Source organism: Branchiostoma belcheri, unplaced genomic scaffold, assembly GCF_001625305.1.
Source record: "Branchiostoma belcheri isolate BF01 breed outbred unplaced genomic scaffold, Haploidv18h27 scaffold28, whole genome shotgun sequence".
NCBI classification, from domain to species: domain Eukaryota; kingdom Metazoa; phylum Chordata; class Leptocardii; order Amphioxiformes; family Branchiostomatidae; genus Branchiostoma; species Branchiostoma belcheri.
In genome coordinates this window covers 2,982,716-2,996,635 of record NW_017803887.1, presented here as the reverse complement: position 1 = coordinate 2,996,635, position 13,920 = coordinate 2,982,716, and the positions used below count along the sequence as shown (strand labels likewise).

The 13,920-nt window shown below is 40.2% G+C and overlaps 1 pseudogene; it reads right to left on the bottom strand.

Annotated features, from left to right (window-relative positions):
• Window positions 1–2,743: 2,743 nt before the first annotated feature.
• The window catches only part of LOC109472593, a 33,792-nt pseudogene continuing 22,615 nt past the window's right edge, over window positions 2,744–13,920 (bottom strand).

Here is a 13,920-nt window from a genome sequence, read left to right as displayed (position 1 = left end):
GGTGCTAAAAAAACAACATACATATACTTGTAGTAGTGACTTACATTCTTTGTGTTATAAGCAGTGTACTATATATGTACATTTATACTATGATACCTTCTGAACCAGAGTATCATAGGAAGATATTCAAAAGATATGGACTGGCTAGTCTAACTTCTTGCTACATGTTGTCATTATGTAACATATCCACAATTGTGATGTCTCGAAATATAACCTTTTTTGTAAAAAAAGAAAACCAAATGCCAATTTTCTTCCTTTCATGCAATGCTATTCAATACTAAATATTCCTTGACTATAGAATATACCTTAAATGCACTAGGGATGGGGCTGAGCTGAGAATAATCTATACATACATGTAAAGGTATATAAAAACATAGAAACATGAATACCAATCTTCTTTCTTTCTATCAACCTATAGGAAATGCGAACACGAACATGAGCTAGAAAGGTAACATTTGCAAAGCAAATGCATCATGCTTACCTTCACTGCCGCTTTGTAACACACTCATATATGTGGTGACCAGGCAGCCCCTCTTGAACTCTGTTTGTTTATTATTTGCACAACAGCAATAAAAATTATACATAATAAATTAATAATGAATAAAACAGGTGCAGGAGGAGGGAAAAAAAGCTTATTTAGCTTATGCTAAGCCCTCCTCCTCTATACTAACCAAAACTAAACATAATTGAATTGAAATAAGGCATATACATACATAAGGAATTGTTATCAAAATAATTCAAACAAGGGCAAAATGATACAATAACAATAATGAAACAGTAGTATACATAAATTGAGATGAAATGAAATTGATATGAAATAATACATACATATACATAAGGATGGCAGTTCTGCATGGCACCTGCAACATTATGTAACCCAACTCCAGTTACCATGGTGACAGACGTCTGGTCCTGTTTATTGACCTTATTTGTTTGGAGAAGAAGAGGAAGAAGAAAAAACAATGCATTTCATAATTTGTGACATTTTACACCATTGTGAATTTTATTCACTCACAATACAATGTACATGTACATCATAACAATGTGAATCACAGACGACAAGTTTCAAAAATAGTTTTAAAAGACAACAAGCTATTTACACTTAGTGATGTTGCATGATATTTCCAGCTGGAAGTTTTCAATCCCACAGCCAGATGACATGAACATTAAGAACCTTTGCTTTAACAATTTTTAACAACAATAAGTATTTCCATTTAATATAAAGTTATGAATGCATTCAATGCGTTTTGAAATTCCTGAGTCACTGTATACAGCAATTTTCTACTACTAGTATTAATTTAGTGAAGGACTATTTCAAATGGAAAGGATTTTTAACATCAGCTCGAACATTGCATAGATATGCTTCTTGTTTATTGATTTGTTTATTTGAGTTTACCACAAGTATACAAGTGGAAGGGAGGACAAAACAGGTGCGTTGACACCTTTACAAGTTGTCCTCCCAACACTAAATGTACAATGTAAATACAAAACAGACTACATCAGAATCAACTGTGTGCCAGTTTAAAACTGTTTTATACATTTTGAACATCACTACAACATATCTCTTGCATATGGTTCTACTCGAAAGCATGTATTTTATTTGTTTGCATGTTTTATTGACAGATATTTGTTTTTGTATCCCAGAAAAACAGATTTTGACATGTTTGATGATATTTACGACTTTGTGTTGGTATTGGTCAACTGATCAGTATATGGGACACAGTACATAATGTACATATATTTCTGTAATAGGTCATGTAGTATCTGTATAGTACAGTTTGAACCCTGTTTTCCGTTGTACAATTATAACAGGCCAGAATATATACAAAAGCGGCTGCATGGAAAGAGTAGAAATTGGCAAATTTCTTTTCACACAGACCAAATTCCCTGGTATGTTATCTGTCTATTTGTCCATTTTCTACTCTTTACGGCCGCTTCCTGAAGCCTGGTAGAGGCTAACGTTCAGTATCCTAGGCATATGAGTAACATGAAAGTATCGTTTTTGTTAGAAGGACATGTTGAGACAATGCCAAAAGACAGACGGTGGCCAATGCTAGGTAACTATCTTAACCTGTCAAACATGCCCAAGTGATTATACGTGCTGAAACATTTGGATGTGACATTTCTTATACAGTATTGTGAAATGAAAAATGATATTGACGTATTCTCACAAACACACTTATAGCAAACATTTGTGCACCTAACCTTATAGATTTAACTATCAACACCTGGATTTTCTATATTCATGTATAACAGCTGACAACTTCAAACAAGCTTCATGAGACGCATGTAATATTTATACATGGGATAGATATATATTTACTTTTTGAATTGTTCTCTAGTCCATTTTACAAGGTTGACGTTATACATTGTCTATTGATGAGCTTAAATTCACAAATAAGTACAGCTATTTACATGCTATCACTGGGCCTCAACATTTCAAGAAAATACAATCGTTTTCGAATATAGTAGAGTAAACAATGCTAAGAAACGCTCCATATCCAGACCCTCAAATGCTTTTGTGAAATTTCACAAAAGCATCACTTTGGGTGAGCAAAGCATTTCTTAACACCGTTTACCACGTATTTCTACAATCTGTCACCGGCCTAGCTTGCGCAGTGGACATGTTTAGCCTGGTTACCAGACATATTATAGCTCCTGAATCCTACATCCAATTTGCGGAGAGGATGTAGGACTCGGGAGCTACAATAGGTCCGGTAACTAGGCTAGGACATGTTGGCGCTAGTCGACGTCCACGGGCGTCATGCTGGTGGGGTATGCCTACTGCGCAACTGGTGTGACTCTTGTCTTGGAGGCCCACTGTTTGCTGTAGTCTTTGTTCTTCTTTCTGTTGAGGTAGGAAAGAAAACAGGCTTATTTTCATGGATATTTTTCTCCTCATGTCATGACAATGTGCTTTTATTTATGTCAAATGTCGTGTGCATTGCCAATCATATTGCTAAGGATGACGACTTGTTTGTTTATCAGAAATGTCATTATTTCTACACTTTTTTAATGTAATCGTGTACATGTATTTCTAAACAGTTATCGCTTGTCAAAGTTGCCACAATATTATCATGCCCGGCTCGAATAATTTCATTCGATATATCAAAGCTATATGTATAGTCTGATGAAGAACGTGTGATGAACTCATTTCATAGAAAGTGGTGGACTAAATGTCATGTTACCAAAACGAAGGGTAAATATTTAACCTTAAATCTTTATGTTTCTTCTGATTCTAGCCTTTTGAGTCTGCACTTTATGAAGCAAGTTTTGGTTGCAGAAAGTCTGTGGCGCCCCCCCCCCCCGTCTGTATTGAGGAGTCACGTGTGTTATCTGCGTGACGTCACGGAAGCGGCGGATTGCTCATTCTTTGACAAAGACTGGAGTTGTACAGTTGAAAATTTGGGTGAGTCCAATTTTGTTGGAAATTACGGTTTAAACTTGCCTCATAATGACTTCTATCAACACAGATGAACTTTCAAGGTAAGTCTGCACTTTCACTAGAGTGTGTACACAGAGAGAGCCTATGTTGCCTGGTGTCCAGCTATCGCGGTTTAGGACGGGCTCTCTTTGGGGTCTTTGGGGCTGTGGGTGCTCTTCCCCGCCCGACTCAGCTCGGCTCCCCGGTAGGTTTTGCACGACGGGAGTTCAATCAGCCCCACCAGAATCTCCTAGTGGGGCTAATCAACTCCTTTTGTACAAAGATATTAGCAAAGCTCCTACACTCCCACTGGGTGGCCTGTTGAGCTGGACGGGGGAAAACCGAAGACTGCCTGCCCGAACCACGATTGACTGGGTACCTAATCTCCAAGCAGATCTTTCGGTGGGGGAAGACAGTATCCAGTTGGCCTTTCTGTAACAATTAGCCACCGAAGGTGTTGTCGCGTTTTTAAATATGCACCGACTCTTCAGCACCAAGGACAGGGACAGTTTTCCAAAGGTGGCCTTTCTGTAACAATTGGCCACCGAAGGTGTTGTCGCGTTTTAAATATGCACCGACTCTTCAGCACCAAGGACAGGGACGGTTTTCCGAAGGTGGCCAAGTCAAGTCAGTCTTTATTGCACAACAATTGTAACGGGTACAATGCATGGCAAACTCTTCAGTACTACATACCTAGCTAACATCTACTCTCACGTCCACAGTGATACCTACAAGTTCTATGTATCGCAAATAACATTATACTATTTCAAAAAGGTAATATACTACATGTGTATGTATGGAACATGGCTTATTACATGAAAACGTACATGTCTTGAGTTCTATCTATGACTGTATAAACTAGATTGTACATCAGTTGGTTGAATCGGATATAATATGATTTCTTTTAACTAAAGCTTTGGATATATACTGGCCTACATGTATATACAGGGAAGTTTCGTCGGAACATGACATGAGTAGAGTAAAAGTATCTGAGATTGTTTTAGGCCAGTTGTTACAGAAAGTCCAACTGGTTACTGTCTAAACCCCCCACCGAAAGAATGGGAGGTGGAAGGGGGGGGGACAGTAACCATTTGGAGATTATGGATACAAGGCGATGGATACCAGGCTGGAGCCTGTATTGTACTCACCCGTTGACACACATGACGAGAGCGGCGATGAGGAGCAGGAAGGTGAGGAAGGCTGTGATGGTGATGAGCCCGATCGTCCAGGGCTGGATGTCGTCACCAACTTCACAGTCACTCTCCTCCAGGATCGCCACCAATCCGACCAACAACCCAAGTTCACTCTGACGGATGGAAAGGTAAAGAAAATATTACCAAAATGTACCAGATGCTAGACCACTGAATGATAACCTGCACTATACATGATAGAGGTCATCTGACATTTCTAAATAGCTCTGATGTGGTCTCTACCAAACTAACTACACTGGCTATACATGGGAGAATATTTGCCAAGGGAGTTTGGCCTCCTTATAGTTGTACTGGCCGCTTCGGAGGGAAAGTACCAACCTTCCGCGGACTGACTCCCCTGGCCAATTTTACTCTCCTTTTTGCCGAATTCTACGACCCGTATTCCCGTAGAAAGGCCTTGTGGAGGTTAGCTCTTGATTGTAATCTACTTTATGATGTATATATGTAACGTTATCTACATTTCATCCTTTTTTGTGACCTGTACTTAACCCAGTGGGTATGTGTGTATAATAAAGGTATTCATTCATTCTAAGGCGTACCATTAGCTCCTTTGGTATACACACTTCTCAATTGCGTATGCATATGAATTTGAGTGTGTGAATTTAGACCATGGATTTTTTTGGTGGCGCTATGTCATTAAGTTTGCTGTATCTTGTTCTTACTGCCAGTCTCTTGGAAGATTGTTTAATATATACGGTAACATTCAGAGTTGCTCACATTCATACTCGTCCTGAAGCCCGGGGTGTCCAGTATGGTCTTCACGAGGTCCGGGTCCAGGAACACCAGGTCAGGCGCCACGGTGGGTGACGGCGTGGTGACGGCCCGCCTCTCCCGGTCACCCACGTCCCTCTTCCGCCGACTGCTGTCCTGAACACACACTCCGTTGTCGCCACCCTTGGGAACAGCCAGTAGGACCTGGATCCTACATAAGGGTACAGATGTCGTTATGTTTACCGAAGGGAAACATATTGTTTTTGCTCTGTTTCTTCCTCTTCTTCACCAAACAAATAAGGCCAATGAACCAGACGTCTGTCACCATGGTAACTGGTGTTGGGTTACAGCAGGTTGCAATTTTATGGCAGGAGGGATTTACACTCCTGTCTGACTATATATACATGAATGTGTTTGAGTATTACGAATTAACAGGGCAGACCACACGCGAAAGTAAACATTATACATTTGCTTTGCAAATGTTACCTTTCTAGTTATAGAAGAACTTCATTGCACGACAATTGCACATGGTACTATGTATGGCAACAACTATTGAACAAAGTAAAATAAAGATTAGAATAAGACCTAAGGCCATGTTGATTTGATTATATGGATGACATCCTCCGGGAGCCCCAAAACTGATGCGCGCGTGCGAATAAAAAAAACGTTTTGCAAAAAAAAAGTTCTTTTCATTATGAAATCTACGTGGTCATGAGGGTTGAGCAAATGGCACAGAATATGGTTTGGCGAATAATCTAGTCTTCAAATTCATTTCTTTACAATTTCGTCTTTTTTCGTTTGATTTTGGCATTCTACGACATTGGTATAGTTTTTATTAGTTTTTTTTAACTTATGGTATATTTTTGCTCATTTTGCAACTGTTTTGTACGATTTACAGTATGGTTGAAAACTTTTTTTTGTTGGAAACGGCCGAAAATTCATGCGCGCGCGGATGTCATCCATATAATCAAATCAACATGGCCTAATGTAGAATGAAAGCTAATATATCCGCACTCCTATAGAGCAAAGAATCTGCCAATTTTGTAGTCTAGGTAGAGTAGAGGACGAAGTGCATTTTACCGTAGATTGTCCTTTGTATGATAGTGATAGACGTATACTTTTCCGTCATGTTTTGAGTAAATTTCCCCACTTCAGATACTGGACAAGTAAAGAGAAATTTATATTCCTGTTAGCCGGCTAGAGTGAAACTTGTTCTTACCCAACGTTGTTGTCGGTAGCGTTGCTCTCCTCTCCATCCACCCGCAACAAGTACACATAGTCCTCAGCCGCGGCGCTGGTTATCGGGATCAGGTTACCAGAGGCCAAACTAGAAGTTGAATCATTGTACAATTGATTAGTCATCTTATGAACCGATTTTAAGAAGCCAAATCTATCAGTGCCCACCCCTTGGAAATCGAAAAATAGTGATATATGAAAGTACCTGTGTCGGAGAGAATTTGTAAATATTGCTCCTCAAATGCAGTGGAAGACGAAAATCATTTCATCTCTAATTGTTCATTTTATGACGATATCAGGAAACAACAAGAATTCCGAGACTTCATACCTCCATGAAATATGGGCTTGATATGTAAATGTAAATTTCCTCTTTAATTATGCAAATTACCTCCGCATTTACATGATATATGCATCGTGATGTATGTTAACTTTTGATTAACTTACAGATGTCCAAAGTATGACATTCCCATTATTCACCATTAAGAAATCATAGAATTTTTGCATAAATTATGCAAATTAGGTCATAATTTGCATAATTAGTATCTGTTGATGTTCTGCCTGCCATAGGTTACATACATTACATGTATGAAAGTAGTATAATGTAAAACACTGTAATCATAGAATTTCCTCATTAATTATGCAAATAAAGTCCTCATTTGCATAATTTGCATTTAATCATGTACATCTCTCTCTTAGCTACCTACACACCAAAAATTATGAAAATATGTTGTTCCTATCTGGACCTATTGGCTTTTAAACATTTCGCCAGAAAGTGCCCTGCAGTTCCAAAACAAGCTGCTAGGGGGACCAAACTCACACCACTTATTCCTGACAGGAAAAGCAATCTGTCACCAAAACATCAAGACCATAGCATGTTCAGGACAAAAGATACAAAAACCGGAAGTTCTGCTGCAGTACCAAGGTCATCCACCAGGAGGCCCATATTTGACCTTGACGTTTGTCTTCCTAAGACTAACTAACATACCAAATATCATCATAATCCATAAAGGCGTTCTGAAGTTATGCTGACCACAAAGTTGCGGAAACACAGACAGACAGACAGACAGACACACACACATACATACATACATACAGACAGACACGCCAAAAACAATACCTCCATTTTTCATGGAGGTAATTATTTACCATCGTGTCCAAAATGCTCCCTTACTTCCCCCCACCACGAGAAAACAATCTTACTACTAAAATCAGAGAACCCACATATTATAGAAGAAGTGGAGAATTCGCCTTCCACTGCCTCAAAGAATTAGCCAGACCCAGCAGCAAAATTAGTACCTTATATGTTGTAAAATGTAGTATAATGTTAGATGTGTAGTCTCTTATATCATCGTATTTTCTTTTTCATACATGTTGTTTGTACCTGCAATTAGCCCTCGGGCATGTATTTGAAATGAACTTTCTATATGGTTCAGTTTGAAAATGAAGGTGGGTTACCTGGCATAGCTGATGCCCTTACAGCAGCTCTCCCTGTTCTCGCTACTCTTGCAGATTTCGTTGGTCGAGTCCCTAATGAGCTCCTTCATTCTCGCTTTCTTCGGGCCCATCTGGAGGTGGGAAGATCGAGTAAGTACATGCCATGCCCCATGTCAGGTACATTCTTTTGCAGTGGTAGAAATACTTTTTTTCGGTGTTTTATTCTGCAATTCGGAAGTACCTCCTGCAAATACACACTTGACAATCCTAATCTAAACCCATGGCACACTAGTACAAAAAATGCATGTTGGCAAACATTTTACATGCAATTTAAATAATGCATGCAAAATTGTAAACACAGAAGCTCTTAAACACCATTGAACTCCTAGCCTGATTTTTTTCTGTCTGCAAAGTTGCAGGTTGCTTAATTTTTCTTCTACAATATGGAAAATGTCTCTGCAAAATACAAAATGCAGATGGGTATTTCCAACACTGTATTGCAACATCCAACACTTTAGGGCAGTAAAAATTTGCTTCATCATAGTTATTGTCATTCACTTCTTTCACACGTGTATACCATTCCCCATCTATACGTGAGACTGAAAAAAATATCCCAAAACCTCGTGTAAATGTGATGTCTTTCGATCATATTAAAGATATATGAAAACATTATCTGTTGTACGAGCCAACTTACCTTGGACAGAGTCGAGCCCACCAGATTCAAGGTGACGCTGTGTTTCCTGTCTTTGCTTGTCTCTTTTACTGTAACGGAATAAGATATCAATAAGATATATATTTGTAAAAAAAAAATACATCTCAAGTAGATTGTTAGGCCATTACCACAAATATCTATAAGGGTTTGTAAGTCTACATGTCGCTTCTGATGCAAATACGCCAACAGGAGCGCGCACGCGTTCATTTATGAAAGAATTGCCAACGAATGTGCAAGTGTACACAAGGATCAACATGTAAAAACTGTTGTGATTCAGCATGTTACACTTTGCGCAAACACATGAGTACATCTATCAATGAGAACCATGAACTGAACTGGGTCGTGAAGCGCAATGGCAGAGTGTTCGACTCGGAACCAAGAGAACCCAAGTTCGAGTCCTGACATGCCACTTATCTTGTGCCCTTGGGGAAGGCACTTCACACGACTTTCCTCACTTAACTCAAGTGAGAATGAGTATTGTCCCGTCCTGTATTTGTCCTCTGGTGAAAGAAAAAATAAGTTGAAAAAAACCTCAATGTCAACATGTCTAGTCATGAAATGTTGGAATAATTAAACCATGAACTGAGATACGTTTATCAAAGTTGTGGTGTTTATTCAATGTATAATGGATGGACAAGAAACACCTCGCTCCCGTCTTCAGTGCTTCATACAGATACATCAAGCTCCCGTAAGGTTTTACGGTTGATATAATACATCGAAAACAACAGCTTGGCAAAGATACGAAGTAAACAATAAGGCCACTTTCATGAAAGTTCATCTGTGTTGGTAGTTACATGTTTTAAGTTAAAACTGTATATCCAACACACTGAACAGGATTATTTCCTGAGAGGGGTGAGAAGGGGTATTTACATCAGGGCCCATCACCCCTCACTCAACCGCGACGGGGGCCGACATTGTCTATCAGATACCTTTGACCCAGTGTTGACGTCACACTTCAAAGAAGCCACGTGACATGCCTCACTGGGTCAGTCTACTGAGGAAGACCAGAGTGACTGGTCAAAAGCTCTTGGTGAGAGAACTTCTTTGTGTTGGATCTTAAGTTTTAACTATAACAACTTTTCACTTTATATGTCGTATATAGACGTGGAGAACAAATTTTCATCTTCGTCTTCAAATTAAACCCTGAAGGTATTGACAAGCAGTGAGTTTTATAACAATATAATTTCTCAAATAGTATTTGTGCTATGGACAATACATTCAAGCATTCCGCCCTAAAGGCTACACTGTTGATTGGCACATACTGATTTTCACCAATCAGATTGCTACTTTGTGATGACGTCAGCACGTCGTAAACAGGAGCGTCACTGGTGCCACGTGAATCACCATAGCAACCAATCACCATAGCAACCATATAGTTCAATAACAAGGTGTAGGTGATTATAATTTGACATGTTTTCACTGTATATATTATCATATACAAGTAGCAAAGATATTTTGTAATTCAAACGTACGTACTTGAATATATCCATATCCATTCACTTTCGGGTAACATTCTATCATATATATTTTCTTTGTGTCTATGCAGTTACATTTCACCAGTTATGTTGTTTATACATTATAAATTGACAATTACAAGAGATATTTGAGACGTTACAGAGTCAATTTGTGTTCTCAAGTATGGGATCTCAAAGACTATGAATTCAGCTTGAAGCAGCCTAATATCAAAGTCACTCCAACATATGTCCAAGCTTACTTCTCCTAAAGGAATGGTCGTGCCAGTATCATTCAGCTCTGCTCCGTTTAGTCATTGCAGATTAAACTATAAGGGACTTTGGAAGTGTCCAAATCAGTTCATTGTTAACTTGCATCAACCTTTCCTCAGAAGAAGTCCCCCTGCCGAACCCAACGTGGTCTCCATACAAGAGGTGGATGAAGCCATGTTGATTTGATTATATGGATGACATCCGCGCGCGCATGAATTTTTGGCCAATTCCCCCCCTCCCCCCAAAAAGTTTTCATCCATACTGTAAATCGCACAAAACAGTTGCAAATATATACCGTAAGTTGCAAAAAAAAAACATTTGAAAACGACACCAACGTCGTAGAATGCCAAAATCAAACGAAAAAGACGAAAATGTATAGAAATTAATTTGAAGAGTAGATTATTCGCCATACCATACTCTGTGTCTTTTGTTCAACCTTTATGATCACGTAGATTTCATAATGAAAGCGGATCTAAAAAAAAAACTTTATTTGAACGCTCCCATCAGTTTTGGGGTTACCAGAGGATGTCATCCATATAATCAAATCAACATGGCCTAAGATAAGATGGGCTGTTCCAAGTACCGAAACCTTCCAATGGAAATATCTTACATACATGTACTAGTATATAGTTTTCACGTCTTTTTTTTTTACATTTTTTTATACACCTCATTTTCACAATGCCTAGATGGCAAGCTGTAAATAAGTTATATAGAAAGACAGGTTTTACACAGAAGTCTCTATGGTTGTACAGAATGTTGGTCTATACAGGACCAACTGTTCCATGTGCTGTGTGGATCCCACGTTACTGTGGGATTATTCTTGAGCCCATCAGCTCCTTGGAGTATCCTTTGGTCTTCTTTCTGGAAGAGACAATAAGGAACAGGACGTTAGGTAATGTCATCAAGCAAAAAAGCGACATATAGCTTTGTATTAGTAAATCCCATTTCACACATTCACAAATTTGGCCTCCCGACCACTAGCCGATCGCCCCATTCCCAACCATGGTTAGGAGTAGGTCAGCGTCAAGTCGGTTGGGTCGGCTGGTGTTCGGTGAATTTGGCTACTATTCGGTCCTATTCGGCTGCGCCAGCCGAACGTTTTAAAACAGCTAAAACATTCGGGGGTTGGTCGGTAGGTTCGACCATGGTTGGCTGGTATTCATCAGAACACCAGCCAACCATTCGGCAGTAAGTCAGCAGTGTTCGGTGGTGAAATCTGACTAGAAATCAAATTCGTTTCGATATATATAGAAAGGTAGGAATGGCCTAAATCTGGTCAGAGTTCTCCCAAACCTGGTCGGCTAGCATTCGGATGAAGATTGTGAATGTCATACACTCACGAACTTCCCACTGTCACACTCACGAATTCGTTCCCGAATACCAGCCGAACAAGTCTACCTGACACACCTACCTTTCGTATATGAGTCAAAACGAATTTGAGTTAAATAGGAAGCAAATTTGATCCCTGAACACTCCCCAAACACTGATGACGCACTTCAGCATGGTTTGCAGGTGTTTTGCTGACCTACGGTCAAAACCAGCCAACTATGATCGAACCTCCCGAACGACTGTTTAATAAGATATTTTGAAACATTCGGCTGGCGCAGCCGAATAGTGGCCGAATTCGCCGAACAGCAGCCGACTTTGCCACGACTTACTCCTAACCATGGTTAGGGGGCGTTCGGCTGGTGCTCGGGAGGCCAAATTCGTGAATGTGTGACATGCAGGGGCTGAACTAACAACAATACAAGTAAAACAAACCTGTTGCAGCACATGATGATGGTGGCTGCGAGCAGGAGCAGCAGCAGGAAGAACATGATGGTCATCAGGGCGATCAGCCACGGCTGCATCGGGAGGTCATCGTCTCTCTTCCCGCTACAGGTGCTGTCAAACCCGTCCGCCCTGGACACGTCACCCACGTACCAGCCGCTCTGTAACCGGGCAGGAGCAAGAAGTAGACATTAGTAACTTAATGGCACAGCAAATTGTACAAAGTATGGCATCTACTGGTGTGTGTGTGTGTGTGTGTGTGTGTGTGTGTGTGTGTGTGTGTGTGTGGTGTGTGTGTGTGTGTGTGTGTGTGTGTGTGTGTGTGTGTGTGTGTGTGTGTGTGTGGCTATAGTATGAGGGTGATCGAGCTTACAATCATAGGAGGAACTTCGTATTACCAAGCAGGGGTTGTTACATGTCATTATGTACTTTCAAGTCCATTGACTGATTGAGGTAAATATATAATCCTGATATAGATATAGATAGTCTAGTGTATAGTGAATTACGTTAGACATCATGAATACAGAGCACTGTAGATAGAAAGTATGTTGCTTGGGAAGAAAACAAAACTTTGGGATGAAAGTCAACGATATATCGTATATGCTAACCTGTTGCGAAAAGGACAATAGCAAATTTGTGCTTCAGATACTGGATAATTTCAAGACACACAGGCTTAGTGGGTCCGTCTTTGGATGGTTTTTAAGGCAATATTATAACGCGATCCATTGGCCAAATTACGGAAAGGAGTGTATATGTATGGGTGGATCTTGTATGTAATATGCGGGTAATAAAGAGACCCTCACCGCAGCGGCTTGAGTACGGAATCTGTTGGACTGCAGGACGGCCTTGGTGATGTCTGGGTCCAGGTACACGGAGTTGGGGGCCGGTGTGGGGGCCTCCGTGCTGTGAGGATGTCTCTTCATCCTGTGGTGGATGTACATGTCTGCGTCCAGACTACGCCTCCTGCGGTCATGGTCCTCCATCACGCACAACTCGTTGTCATGGTGCTCCTGCGGCACGAGGATGGCGACCTCGATCCTGTGGGAAAAATGATGATGATGATGATGATGATGATGATGGTGATGATGATGATGATGATGGTGATGATGGTGGTGGTGGTGGTGATGATTATGGTGATGGTGATGATGCTTATGGTTGTGGTAGTGATGATTTTTATGGTGTGGTGATGAAGATGATGGTGGTGTTGATGATGATGGTGTTGGTGATGGTGTTGGTGATGATGATGGTATTGATGATGATGATGGTGGTGGTGGTGATGGTGGTGGTGCTGATGATGACGATGTTGATGATGGTGGTGTTGATGATGGTGTTAATGATGATGGTGTCGGTGATGATGATGGTAGTGGTGTTGGTGTTGATGATGGTGGTGGTGTTGATGATGACGATGTTGATGATGGTGGTGGTGTTGATGATGGTGTTGATGATGATGATGGTGTCGGTGATGATGATGGTAATGGTGTTGATGATGATGGTGTTGTTGTTGTTGATGATACTGTTAATGATGGTGTTCATGATGATGGTAGTGGTGGTGATGATCTCTGTCTTTGTACTAAAATCCTAACACTCGCACTAGTACTAGTCATAATGAAGCTTTGACTTCTCAATGTCAAAATACAGGGCATAGCCTAAAGTATTTATATGGGTGTAGAAATTTGACTTGCTTTTAGAACTATATAC